Source organism: Carettochelys insculpta, chromosome 19, assembly GCF_033958435.1.
Source record: "Carettochelys insculpta isolate YL-2023 chromosome 19, ASM3395843v1, whole genome shotgun sequence".
NCBI classification, from domain to species: domain Eukaryota; kingdom Metazoa; phylum Chordata; order Testudines; family Carettochelyidae; genus Carettochelys; species Carettochelys insculpta.
The window spans coordinates 12,625,857-12,640,609 of record NC_134155.1 but is presented as its reverse complement, the minus strand read 5'-3'; positions in this window follow the sequence as shown (position 1 = coordinate 12,640,609).

Genomic DNA, 14,753 nt, shown 5'->3' with positions numbered 1-14,753 from the left:
TGACAAAACCTGTGGAGCATCCACATTTCCAAGGCATTCTATCAACAGTAAATCAACAGAATGAGGCACTTTTGTCAACAGCGTTCTCCCACTCCTCCCGCTCAACAGAGACCTCTAAACAGAAGGCCAGTCTGGATGTTCTGGGGGTGGCCTTCTGTTAAAAGACAGGGCTTCTGGAACGCTGGGCAGCCCTGTCTGCTGTGCTTCCAGCTGGCCGTTTTGTTGAGGTGAGTGGCTGGGCAGTCCTGCCGCACTCTGTCGACAGAAGAGATTGCCCTTTTGATCCACTTTGCAGTCTGGCCACAATCCATCGACAGAAGTTCTGTTGGAAGGTATCTTCTGACAATTAACTTCAGTCAATAGTGCTCTAGCATAGACGTAGCCTTAGGAGGCTAAAATGATTCATTAGGTCACAAGCTTTTGTGGTTTGTACTCACTTCTTACTCACAAATGCTCATGACCTAATAAATGTGTTAGTCTCTAAGGTGCTACAGGACTACTTGTTATTGGTAAAGTTACAGACTAACATGGCTACCCCTCAGAGACTATAATAGGGTGCAGTGGTTGAGTAGTCAAGACTCCTGACTACAACCCTGAATGTTGTGGATTCTCTCTGGCTTAATCTTATAGTGAAAGGCCACCTTAGTTCACCCAGCTGTGAAATGATCCATTGGCTTAGGGCTGATGAAGGAGGATACCTGTGGTGCTGGCCACAGTGCTCAAATGTGTACTGTTGGCTATGAAACTGATGCATCTTAACAGTATCAAACCAATGAGTGTTTTGCTGTTCAAAAAGGAAAGATGGTCTTGTGGTTAAGGCACTGTGCGACAACTTAAGAGATCGTGTTCCTTGCTCATTCCACAGGCTTCTTCTGAGACTTTGGTTATATCACGCAATCTCTCTGCACTTCAGATATAATGGTGGGTAATAATATTTGGTCTTTCCCATGTACCATGAAAGCACTTCTGCCTAGGGGCTCTCTCTTTCTTTATTATGCATGAAATCCCGGCCCCGTTGACATCAGTCGGGACAAAATTTCACTCAACCCAACATGTGTTGGTATCTGGTATTGGATCTTGGTGTGAAAATTAACAGTTTCCTCTCTTTCCACCACGTCAATCAGTTCCATCTCTGACACTCATCCGATATTGTTTACTTTCTAAAGCAGAATATTTGACTAGATGGACCATTACTCTGACACAATTTGGCAGTGTCTATATTCTAAGAACCAGAAAGGAGTCAATAATTGCAAGCAGTGTAAAGACAAAAGACAGGGAAAGAAAACCAACCACATTGCATGAATGTTTTGTCGTTGTAATGAGTTAATGAAAGTAACATTCAGAAACCTCCTTCAAAATTTGATTCTTACAAGCTACGCACAGCGCCCCAGCCTTGCTGAACCATGCCTTTAAGAGCATTTTAGTTTAAAATGGAGAGAGAAAAAATGGCATAAGGGTTTTTTTTATTTATGAATTAGAAGCCATTAGAAATTCCTTCATTCAGTTGTGCTTTATAGCCCACTGGCACTGCCCTTGTGCCCTCTTTGCTCCTGCGTTGAGAATAAATCAGAACATGGCTGTAACCAAAGTGCAAATTGTTTTCAAGGTCACAGAATCCCATCTTGCCTACCTATTTTTGATATGGAAAGCCAAATGGTTTTGCTACGTAATTTGAAAAGCTATTGTCCACATAAAAACAAAGCCAAAACAATCATCCCTGCCAAGCCATATTTTACAGAGAAAGAACATTGTGTTTCTTATTCATAATTATTAGCTATTTATCATGTTCATTTGCTTGTATCTTAAAATGTGGACACCTTGATCAATTATACTGTGCCTACCTGTGGTCAGAATATTACTAAGGGCAGTCCTGATCAGTGTCTAGGGAAAAGAGAGAGAGTCATTCATAATGACCTAAAGCGAAAATGTCAAAATATCTGTTAGAAGAATGGCAACTAAAATGTCAAGCTGCCATTATTTATGTGGCAATATTTACCTGTACATCTTTTCTCTATATCCTAATGCTTCATGGGCCACATTTAACTTGCTGCCTCCTCTCCGTTTTATAAGAGGCTTCTTTGGTTCCAGAAGTGTTATCGGGTTGACATGCCAAAGCAGAGTGATTGCTCCAGTCACCCAGTGAATTTTATATCAGGGCAGAAAGCTCATTAGGACAGTGATATTCACCTTCCATTTTTTCAGGGCAGCTGCAGAAGAAAAGATTAAACTTTAAATCAAAAGCTCACCACTGAACTCATGCATGCATCAGCTTTTCTAGTGGGCGCATTGTTCCCACTGTGGAAAAAACAGCAGAAGGGGAGGCTAGCAAGGCCAGAAACCCCAGTAATGTTCCCAGCATTCCATTAGGTAGGAGATCTCTAGAAGGCCTCTTGGCATACATTCCCAATAGTTTATTGCCCCCTTTCCCCTTCAGGGATAATGCTGAAGAAAGTTCCTCTTGTAGAACCTTAGTGAGGAGGCCTGTGTTGGAAACCAGAATGTTATCTTCTGTCTGCAACCTATAGAGTTGTATCTGAGCGTGATCCTCTTTGCTTACATATTATAGTGCCATGACATTATGAGAAGAGCTTTCTAGCTTCCATTGTCCTTCCTCTAGCTTATGTAGTTGTCTGTATTTGAAACAAAATGTCTTGTGGGCCAACATAGAATCTTGAAGGACTTCATGCAGCCTGTGGACCACCAGTTACCCACCCATGCTCTGGACACTGGAGGAAGAGGTTGTGTTCTGCTGGAGGATAAATAATAAAACTTGCTTTATCCGAGGAAGTCTGAGGTTTCCAGCCCATTGGAGGCAACTGTGGATGGGATCCAGTATCAAAGCTGCAAAAACTGAATAGAGAATCCAATATGCTTCACCACATCAGTGCAATGTTGGAAATTTAATCAGAGCGTGTTACCATATTCTATTACTGAAGCATTGTAGTAACTCATGTCTGTCTTCTGAATAAAACCCTGTTCCTTTGAGATGTCTCAGAAAAATCGAAATCTAGCAATAAAGCAAACAGCAAAAAGGCTTACTTCCACATGACAAAGCGTAGGGTGGGGGTGGGAGGCGGGGATCTCGGATGCATGAATGAAAGCCAAAAGTTATAAAGCTTTCCTTAAGTCAGGGATCCAGGTGCATCATTAGCATTAAACTAATGCTGTCTTCATTACTTTCTTCATTGTCTGCAAAGAACCTCATAAAGTATCATTAGGACTGGACTTTTGATCATTATTTATAATGGCAATAACTTTGATGAGGACTCCTACATTTTACAGTTGGGGGCTGAGACTTAGTAAGGTAATTAACTCCTACCTCTAAACTTGGGGGAGTTACAGGAGTGTTCTCATTTGAAACAATTTCTCTGCATCTTGCCCTCTCCTACCCTGTCCCAGGTCTGCTAACCAAGCTGCAGCCTTTGCAAATAAATCATAGCAGCGCCCAACATTTTTCTTCATTAACCATACTAACTTTGGTTCAACATTATAGGGACAATGTGGTTCTGTCTTTAGAGCAAAATGATCATGGAAAAGTACAAGTGAGCATAGTCAAAAGGTTCAACTAATCTGGGGGATAAAAATATTAGTTTGAGTGATTTCTTATCTTTGAAGTGACATCTTCCATAGATAAGATACGTAAGTCTTGTACAACACTTTTTGATCCACAGCTCCCCAAAAGCTTTATAAAAAGGGGTAATATTACTTCCATTATACAGATGGGGAAATCAAAGCACAGAGCCTTGCCTAACATAATCCAGCAGGCCAATGACAAGGTAGAACAAGAACCTTACAATCCTGGTACAATGCTCCACCCACTAAGCTGCCTTGCCTCTCATTAAACTTAGTGAAATCTTTCAACATAGTAGAGCTTTTTAAGTCTGCGAAAGGAATGTAAATGATGCGGGAGAACATTTTCATCACTCAAAACATACATCAAACAGGTGTTTCTTCAGAATGGTTGCAAGAAATGCAAAGTCTGAATACATATGTCTCACTAAAGCCATCCCTTTATTTCTGAATCCCTCCTTCCATTGTTCCCAATGATGTTTCTATCAGTGCAATTATTATATTAAAGCAAAGCTCAAAGAGTGGCTGCAATAAAAAGTAAGTCATGTTGAAGACAGCACACACCACAAAAAACAAGGAGGAAATTACAGTTTTTGCAAGCCCCATTTTCTCCAAAGGAGGAGTATTATTGCAATGTTTCAAAACTTTTAGATAGTCTTCCAAATTTCCATAAAAACAAAGGCTGCATGCAACACAATTGAAGGAACAAATCATTTCAATAATAAAAACCTGAAGCAAATTACTGTAAAATGAGGTTTTTATATCTCATTTCCCTCCTGCTTCATTCCCCGTAGAAAATATTACTTCCTGGAGTGTAAACAGAAGAACTGCTACTAGGAGATTAATAATTCCCATGATGGGTTTGAGTATAGGGATTCCTCCATGATCATACATCCCTTACATGCATAAAACTCCCATTGAGTTCTGTAGACTGTAAGCGCTCTACAGCAGGAACTCTCTTTGCATTTTGACAGCATCTGCCACAAAGAGAACCTGGTCTGTGTTGGGGACTGTGATGGAGTGGATTAGGCCCCAAAGCCCCCTGCTGGACGCTTGTGTCCTTGCCACACCCATCCCCAAGAAAAGAGCCAGAGAAAAGTCCTCCAGGCAGGCTGGAGTGGCTGCTGCAGAAGCAGCCAATCAGGGCCCAGCCAGCCAGTGTAAGGAGCTGCTGTGCCAGGGCTAGTCAGTTCCTCTTTGGAGCTCAAGGTGTGCAGAGCTGGGGGACTGAGAAAGCAGCAGTGCTTTGGGCAGCTCAGTGAGGAGAGCTGATTGCAGAGCAGACTGAACCTGGGGTCAGCAATTGGAGACTGGGGCTTGCCTGGTAGAAAGAGTTGCAGAGCCCTGAACAGGATGCTGTTGGGGAATTTGAAACAAAGCCCTGATAGTGCAGACCCATGGGGAATTGTTCCATGGAAGGAAAATAACAATGTAAACATCAAGAAATAGAACACATCAGAGAACTACTGTTACAGGACCCAGAGTAATGGGCAGGGCTGGGTCTCCCCGCCTCACAATTTCCTCTGAATAGGAGAAGGAAGCCAAAACCTGGGCAATATAAATGGAGGAACATCTGGGATGTACTACTGTCCCAGAGCCACGAGGAGTACATACGCACTTGGCCAGAAGGGAGCATTCACAGGAGGTGATGGTTGCCCCATTACAGGGGCCTTAGGCATTTCCGCAGTGCTAATAACATAATAAGTAAGGGGTAACCTAGGGGAGCTGTAGTAGGATCCCTTTTGTTTGTACAGAGAGTGGCTGTGAAAATAAATATATAAAAACCATTCTGCAGCAGAACAGTTATCCACGTAGTCCAGTTTGCTGTCTCTGATGTTGATAGTATCAGATACTTGAGATTTATGAAATCCCCCATAGCGGACAGCTATGCAGTAACTGTAGGGATAGTTTAATCTTAACTCCATGTGGTTAGAAGTCAGTATATGCCCTGAAGCATTAACATGTATCTCTTCTCATTTCTCTTCCCCTATATCTCTTTCTTCAAACTCATTCCCTGTTGAAAATAAAATTTCTTCTGAGATGTTTCTGGGACAGAATAATTTGGGGGTTCAACTTGGTATGATGTTGGATAGGGAACTCATTTATCACCACCCCTGCTCCCCACCCTCTTACCCTAGAGTAATATGTGTACAGTAACAGAAAGCATCACTGTATTCCACTGGTATCTGGAGCTGTTTATATACGTGCATTCTGGGATATGCCTCCTGAAGCCTTGGGAGGGATCACAGTACTTTGCATTTCTCCAGCACCTCCCATCTGAGATGACAAAAAACCTCCTAACCCTGTTTGGTGGATATACAATTACATTTTTACATTTATTTTTAACACAGCATCTATGTACATATTGACTATTTGGACTTTCAGTCAGTTTTTGTAGCCAGGAAGGTTACATTTGCAGACATAACCCATATAAATATAAATAAATATAAATTAGTCTCCCATATAATATGCAAATTCCTTACTATTTTTAAAAAAGGGTGCAAATGTGTAAGAGCAACAGTAGTTGACTAATAATAAATCAAGATCAGAAGTCTTTCTGGTAGACATGTCCTAGCAACTTAAACACATGTTACAGACTTGATGCAAGAATCACTGGGAGAAAGTCTATAGCATGTGTTTTACAGCAGATCAGTCTAAATCAACATCATGATCCTTTTGGGCTTGAAATCTGTGGATCTATAAGAGCTCGGTTTTGTTGTTTGTGGGCTGCAGAAATTGTTAACAAAATCCTCTTTCTGCACAAAATTTAATAAGCAGATCAATATCTATAACTCTAAGCAGGAAAGCTACTCTTGACAGACTGCTCAAAGGGGTTCATTTATTGATAATTGCATGGGAAGTTGCTTTTTCAAAGTCACCTTAAAGAAGAGCTGCTCTGTGCCTGAACTCTTCCCTTCCAAACACTACACTATAAATATTTCTAAACTTCATTTCAATTTATATTTTCAGGTTAGTTTTAAAGTGTTGTTTTATTATTCATGTCTCACAATCGGTTGAACTCCCCTTTTTAGTAGGCTACAAACATAGGCACAGGGTAAACAGAAGGATGCGAAAGACAACTTCTGCAAAGCAATCAGATGTTGTCGTCTTCGATTATTCCCTTCCTCTCGGAATACCCATTGTTAAATGTGTCTGCTAAGGAAGAGCATAATCATATGTTTGAACAAAATCTTAGTCACAAAAAAATCTTGCTTAGTACTTCTGTTTTCCCCTCAACACCAATATATCAGAGAGACTCAGACACAGCAATGAATATACCCCCAGGACACCGCTGAAGACATTAATAGTTCTTTTACTGAGTCACCCAAAGATTGAATCTGTTGTCCTCTCTTATGAGACTCCTTTGCTGAATTCTAATGGACTTCAGGTCTTTAGGTCATGAGGTCAGCATTCACATTTAGGATCAGATTTTCAGAACAGCTCAACATGCTAGGTTTTGAGATCTTTAGGAAATCTAGACATAAGCTTCAGCATGGGAGCAAACTGCGAGCTGACTTCTTTCATAAACCTTGTCCCCTTTGTGTGTGCTGAGACAAAATCTGGCCCACGTGACTTTCCAAAGATCACACAGGAGGTCTATGACAGACCTGGGAATTTAGCCCTGATCTCTGCCCATTTAAGAAAGGATGGTGTGTTGACTTTAATAACAAAGACAGAAGGATCAAGCACTTTGCGCCTTCACTACAAGCCCATTCTTCTTCTCTAAATCCTGCTGAAAGCAAATTTCCATGTTCTTTCAAGAGAAGATTGGTAGAGGGAAAGTAGAGCTATATTTAACAAATAAATATGATGTGAATAGCTGTCCCAGCCACAATTATTCCATATAATTTCATGAAGATTCTGATCACGATACTCTAGCACTTTTATTGGTGTCCTTGCAAATTTCTAAGAGAAGTTTCATGGTCATGATAAGCCACGACTGCAGTGAATGTTCCTAAGAGAACAAGCCACTAAGAATATCCCATTTAGGGCTGAATAACCATAACAGGAAAATCCCTTGGGAAATTATTCTTCTCTATGTTTCAGCTCTTTTTAAAAAATGGATTTCGCCAACCATGAAGAACATACAAGCACAAAGTATCACAGAGAAATCACAAAATGATGCACATAAAGTATATGCGTTTGTGTAATAGACTGCGTGTGCACGTGGCTTGAATCAAGCCTTAGCATTTTAGCGCACAATGCACCCTTTTAACGTCTTATGTATTTTTATTGGTATTGCCATGCTGTAGCTGTTCCATCAGGCTGCAAGAAGTGCATAAACAGATGGGATGGTAGTAGTGGCTCTGGTTAAGTTTAAAGTTGCAGAGCAACCTTTCACAGCATGTGTGAAATATTAATATTTCGGTACCCAGGCCTGTGGACGGGGGGACCAAAGGGGGCATTTACCTCAGGCCCTGTGTTTCAAATGGGCCCAGAGCTCCAGTTGCTGCCACTGCAATTTGAACTGCTGTGGCTGTGGTGCTCCGGCTGTGCACAGCTGTCGAGGAGTGGAGGGGCAGTCCCATGGTCTGAGTGATGCTGAGAGTTAACAAATCTTGGCTCCACTCCTTTGCTGTTGGCCCTGCCCCTTCTGTGGCCGCGGAACCAGGCCTTCCTCCCACCTTGCCCTGGGACCCATGGTGGCTGTTGGGTCTGCTGTCCATACCTCATTCTTCTGGTAAAGGTTAACGTGGGAACAGAAAATGGCAATGCTTATATATGCTCTTCTTATATTCATTATAACAAAAAGTACGTAAACATCACCCATGGGCTTCCTTTTATTACACTACTTGGATTCTCTGTCTGCACATTGCTGAGGGGTGTCTGCTCAACAGAGTGGTGTGGACAGGCAGAAAGTACTGAGAAAAAAATCTGTCAACAGGTTTATGACACTATACAGAATAGGAAGGTTGAGATATCTCTGCTTTTAGTGTATCTTCAGGGCAAATTTTTCTTTGTTGCAATTTCCAGTACTCATGTTGTCTGCCCTATATTTTACTTATTGGTATGTAAAACATAGATTTCAACCCTGCAAACATTTATTAATATGAGCACCATCAGCTGATGTAAATCAACATAGCTCCATTTAACACTAGAAATCTATGCTGATGTTACACTCTGTATTTCACAAGGTGACCATAAGAACTGTGGGAAAGAGTTTCATTTATTCTAAGGCCTCTGTGCCCATTCTGTCCATGTAAAGGGACTTTGACATGAGCAAAAATTATACTTCAAGGCTGTGGTTACGCTCCTGCGATCTGTCAACAGAAGTCGTTGTTAGAAGGGATTTCCCGACAAAATTACTGTCAACATAGTGCAGCCACACACAAAAGCCAATCAGAAGATTTGCCCACCTACTCTCTCAACAAAATACACACCAGGAAACACAGCAGACAGGGCTGCTCATTGCCCTGGACATCCTGTCTTTCAATAGAAGGCCCCCAAGAGCATTCCACGCAGTTTTTTTGTTGAGAGAACCTCTCAACTAAAGGCACTCTTCCTCATCTGGGAGAGGCAGAAGGTCGTTGGCAAAAGTGCTGACTTTTGTCATCATACTGTCCACAAAACGCATTTTGTGTGTGGACGTTCCACCAGCTTTGTCGACAAAACTGAGGTTTTGTTGGCAAAACTCACTAGTGTCACCATAGCCCCAGGGTGGTGTTCAGGGGCCTTTGGAAATAAGATGTGCCTTCTGTGAACACTCAATCTGGGTGTGCAAGTGTGTGTCTCCCTGTCTGTCCAATATGTACATCTTCATAGATTGCACAAGACTTCATTCAGGTTTCTATATAGTACATTGTGCAGCATCTTGTGTGATTTTTTTTTCCTTTTCAGGAGAGTTGCATCGTGATTTGGAATCTCTTTTTTGCTACATAAATAATTCCCTAGACACTTCTCCTTCTCATTATTATTATTGCTTTATTTTCATAAGAACTTGCCTGGTTTAGTATTGTCTATACCCCTCAAAAGATATTCCTGCTTAGAGCCCCATTTGACTAGTCCCTCCATTGTCCCCCTTTCCGCTAATAGCTGAAAGTGCCAAAAATCCCTCGATTCATCACTTGAAGTCCTTGAAGTGGAGGATCCCATTCTCTGACCCTTTCATGCATATCTGCCATTGCTCTTACATTTGTCTGGCTGGCAACTTGGGAGATAAATGGGTGATTATGTGCCCTATGGGAAGGATAGCTGAAAATCTGGAACACAGCACAATTCCCTCTTTAGTTCACAGTTTCTTTCACTGATGTTTCTGTTCACTGTCCATTTCACATGGGTAATTTTGCCCTCCGTTAATGCATGATATTGTTGTAAGTATCCTACTGAGCAAAGGTATTGTTGCTTTTTAAAAATTCATCAGTGCAGTTGTAGAAGTAGCCATCTAAATCACTGCATAGATACATCACAGCATTACTATGAGACCTTCTTCAATCATGCATAATAAATATATGGCATTGGCCTTACACAATTAGTAGAGCCTCTGGTCCTTTTGAAAGGAAGGGCATACAAATCACAACTTACACCTATCAAATCACAACTTATACCTATGACTGTGTGCTACATGTACAGGGAATTTTCTGCATTTAATTTCAGATATGTGTCACATTGCTCAAAATTCTACTAAAAGAGGGCTCTCACATGTTTCCCAAGAATTAGTCCAAATACGGGACAGGGAGATATGGGGCATACCAAGCCACGGCGCATACCAAGCCACGGGGAACCAAGAAGGAGGCGTCAGCCACTGGCAGTCCTAGAAGCAGCAGCTGCCAGCCCTCCACTGGAGCCCTGGGGACACTGCACCCGCTGGTCCTTCGCTGGAGCCTTGGGGAAGTGGCAGCCTCCAGTGCTCCCTGGGATCCCCAAGGAAGTGGCAGCCCCCAGTGCTGTCTGGGAACCCCAGAGAAGCGTTAAGGACACGACTGCTGTCCACACTCCCCCCACTTCCTGGAGGCTTGAGGAAGTGACTCCTGCTCACAGCTTTGCTGCGCAGTTGCTGGTGGAAAAGGTCAGCAGAGGAGGGCCCTAATATGGGATAATTAGTCTCTTTTTAAAAATAAGTAGGGCACCTTTTTGGCATCCCAATTATGGGATGGTTCTGCGTAATATGGGATGGATGGTCACCCTAATAATACACCAAAATCTCATCCTAAATATGAAAGAACCATGCAATGGGCCACATTGGTGCAATCCAGTGAAACTGTGTTGTCTATCTGCTAATGATACATGGGTAACTGAAAGTCAGGACTCCCTGATTATATTTCCAGCTCTGCCACAGATTCGCTGTATCATCTTGGGCAAATCATTTGTTTCAAATGATTCTGAAAATCAGATCACTAATTTCAGTGTTACTTAATCCACATATAAAAACAGATGTAGCAAAAGTTAGTGATGCCATTGCTAAAATATTACCACCATACCGGTATGCATACCTCAAAAAGAATATTTACAAATTGGAAAGGGTTTAGAGACGAGCAACAAGAATTCTTCAAGATTTGGAAAACCTGCCTTACAGTGAAAAACTAAATCAGATCAATCTATGTAGATGACCCAAAAGCAGCCACTGTGTAGAAGTATGTATATCAGGAGAACGTTTCTGGTATTAGAGGGCTCTTTCATTTGACTGACAAAGGCATAACAAGATCCAAAGGCTAGGAAAAATTCACAGTAGAAACAAGGCATGAAGACTAATGAATTGTTGGAACTGTTTACCTCAGGATGTGGAAGATTCTCTGTCACTTGAGGCCTTTAAATTAGGTAGGAGTGAATGTCTTTCAGAGAGATCTTCTCCAGCTCAGGAAGACATCATGTGCTTGCTACATGACTCAAGCAGGTGAAACTCTATGGCATGTGTTATACAAGATTAGAAGTCATGTTGTGGTCATAGCGGTCCCTTCTGTCCTTAAAATTTATGGTCCTATGAATCTATGCATGCTGTGCCTACTTTTCGTTAGCAATGTTTATAAATACACATTGAACCTCTGTAGTCCAGCACCATCACGACCTGACTGGTGCCAAAACAGAGCATTTGACAGGCCATGGGAGTCAATATTGTCTAGCAGCCCTACCAACACTTATACTGCTGACTGGACTCTTAAAAGACATTTAGGGGTGAATTAGCGCTAAATATCAACACCAGAAAGGACCGTTGTGAAAATCTAGTCTAACCTGCTTAACACAGGTCAGAGAACTTACCCCCAAAATATTACCTAGAGCAGATCCTGATACAGGCTGTAAACCACACACGCCCTAACGAATTACTATTTTGTGAATCTTCATATTTAATTACATCATCTTCTCCACCAGTTAAATTATCTGATCATTCAATTAAGGTGCATCAAGTGATAAGGCACAGTACAATTTTAATGATTGCATCTTTTAAAGCTGTATATTTCAGTCTAAGGAGGAAAATGTAGGGAGTGGCGGATTAGAATTACAACATGACGGGATTCTGCAGAAGAGAGATCTCTAAAAGCAGCCATTAGTGACATTTTTGAGCACCGCCTTCTCAACTGATCATACACTGTATTCATTGAACAGAAGGCTCAGTGATCAAATGTGATGGCTGTTCTAAAAAGATCAAGAAGACACTAGAAAGGCCAAGATAATTTGAATTTGAGAGGTCATGACGGGGCATGTCTGTCTTTCACCACTTTGAACAAAAATATCTTTCGGACTTGTTAACTGTTCAGTGGAGCTCGAGGGATTAGTTTCTTTGAAAATGAGTATAAACTGATGAAGTTATTTGTGTCTCAGGCAAAATGAAGCAATTTTCATACTTGTCCGCTTTCCCAGCTCTAGAAAGACGTTAATAGTCTTTGATAGTAAATATGGAATGCCATTGTAAAGTGTCACTGAAAGCATATTGAAGCAGCTGGGAAAGTGATTCTTATAAAAATGCGTGCCATCATGTGGTATAATTTTTAAGTTTTCTCCCCCCTTTTTTTCATTAAAAGACAGGCTAAATGTTAGGCATATGATTAAAAAAATCAAAAGCCAGCAACAGCAGTATGTAGCCATGTAATAAAACATGGAGAGTACAAAATATATAACTCAATAAGGAGATGTGGACTCTAAATTGGATTCTGATCACAGATACGCCCACTGTTGCTACACTAGCTTTCGACAGCTATACGTTCACTGCAAAAGAGGTACATTGAGGTAGCTAGTTGATGGAAGTTCTTGTGCAAGATAAAGCATAAATTCATTTTGCCTTAATACAGTCAGTCATCCACCTGGGGTGACCTTGTATAAACGCAACAAGGTTAAAACTACAGTCTTGTCTCCCTTAGGATTTTACATTGAAATAACCATCTCAGTATAAAAAAATATATTTTTTTTGTTTTTTTACATTAATAACACAGCCTTTGACTTCCATGGAGTTTCTCTGGATTAATACCAGTGTAATTGAGATCACAGCTTGGGTTGCTGTCTTTAATGGCATTTGCCCCTCTTCATGATACTTGTGCTAATTCAAGTTGAATTGCTCCACCATGAAAAAAACAGAGATCTAGTTTAGCAGAAACAAATATTGTGTAGGGATCCAAGCATAAACTAGCATGAAGATGCCTAGCTTATATGGATTAAGGACACTGTGGAGAAGGAGGATTTCAGGAGCAGAAATGACAGCAAAGCACCCAATTTCCATTGAAAGTCAATAACAATGAGAATTAAGTATTTGTTTGAGGACGATGTCCCACTTTGTTCCGTTTGTACATCTGGGCAATAGCTAAAGGAGATGTGTCTTGAATTTCTGGAGCAGGGGAGGCTTGTTATTATACAGGGACTTTTGGGGCGGGGGCAGGGGTGCAAAAAGTAAAGGGGAGATAGGAAAAAAACATCTCTGAGTCCCCCCCATTAGCTACAAAAAATGTAGGGATTGGGATAGGAAATGTAGCAGAGGGTAGCTCAATGGTTTGAGCATTGCCCAGCTAAACCCAGGGTTGTGAGCTCAATCCTTGAAGGAGCTGGGGGGAAAAAAAGAGAGGGTGGTGCTTTGTCCTGCCAGGAGGACAGGGGATGGGACTTGATGACCCTTCCAAGGTCCCTTCCAGCTCTATGAGATGTGTATCTCTATATATAAATAAGTCAAGACAACACAGGCAGAATTCATCAGTGGTAGACTTTGCCATTCAAATTGCTGTATTCATACTGTAAAGGCAGTTTTACAGACATTACAACAATTCCTTGGAATCTCAATAAGCATTTTTGTGAGTAGTACTGGTGCTCCACTCAAGGCAAGATGACACATGATTGGCATAAGTGATTGAATACCTCTCGGCAGGAAATGGAATGTCGGTACCATTTAATTTTATGCAGCAACAGCCAAAATGTTCATTACTGCCCAAGAGCATGATCAAAGTAACATCTTTCTGGCTCTGTTACTGACACACAGAGGAATCCCATGTATAATGAGCAATTTCACAAGGCTTCCAGTATGTCTGTGAAATGGAAATTCTTAGCTGAAAACCAGGGAAGATGGGAAATAACCATCTGTATCACAGCCACCCCCACCCCACTGTTCTCAATGCATTACAGTGTTTTTCTCCATCCATAGAAGGCATCTGCATCTTTTTTTTCATGCCATACGCATTTCTCAGTTTTCTCTTTGTAAATTTAAAAAGGGGAACAATTTCATTATCCAAAAATAAGAAAATTAACTATGATCATTTACTTCTGTAAAATATCTTTTATTTGCAAGGAACTGACTAGAACGAAGTGTAGAGGTGCATTAGAAATAGCAAGGTGAGACTGAGTTGTGTCATTTACTATGAATAGTTGTGCTATATGTTCAGCCGTAGTTTATATCTAATTTATTAGCTGTAGCAAATCACACACCAATAATAATCCAAACAGCAGGGTATTTACTGAGAGAAGGGAAGGATACAATCCCTGGTGTCAAAGTATTTAACTGAGCGAAGAAGGTCAAAATGCCATCCGAGAATAAAACGTCCATGTGGCTTTTGTTACCAATCACAGCAAAGCACCACCACTCCCATTTGGAATACTCAGAATCATTCTTTAGAGTGCCACATTTGAAATGAAAATTGTCATCTCTTCATGGATTTTACACCAACAGCAAAAGAGGCTGAATTTGGCAAATAAACAATTTGCTTTGAAAATTTCTCTCCACTGACAATTTAGAGCAAAACCCAAAAAGAGTAGCAGGTCCAAAGCTATCACTG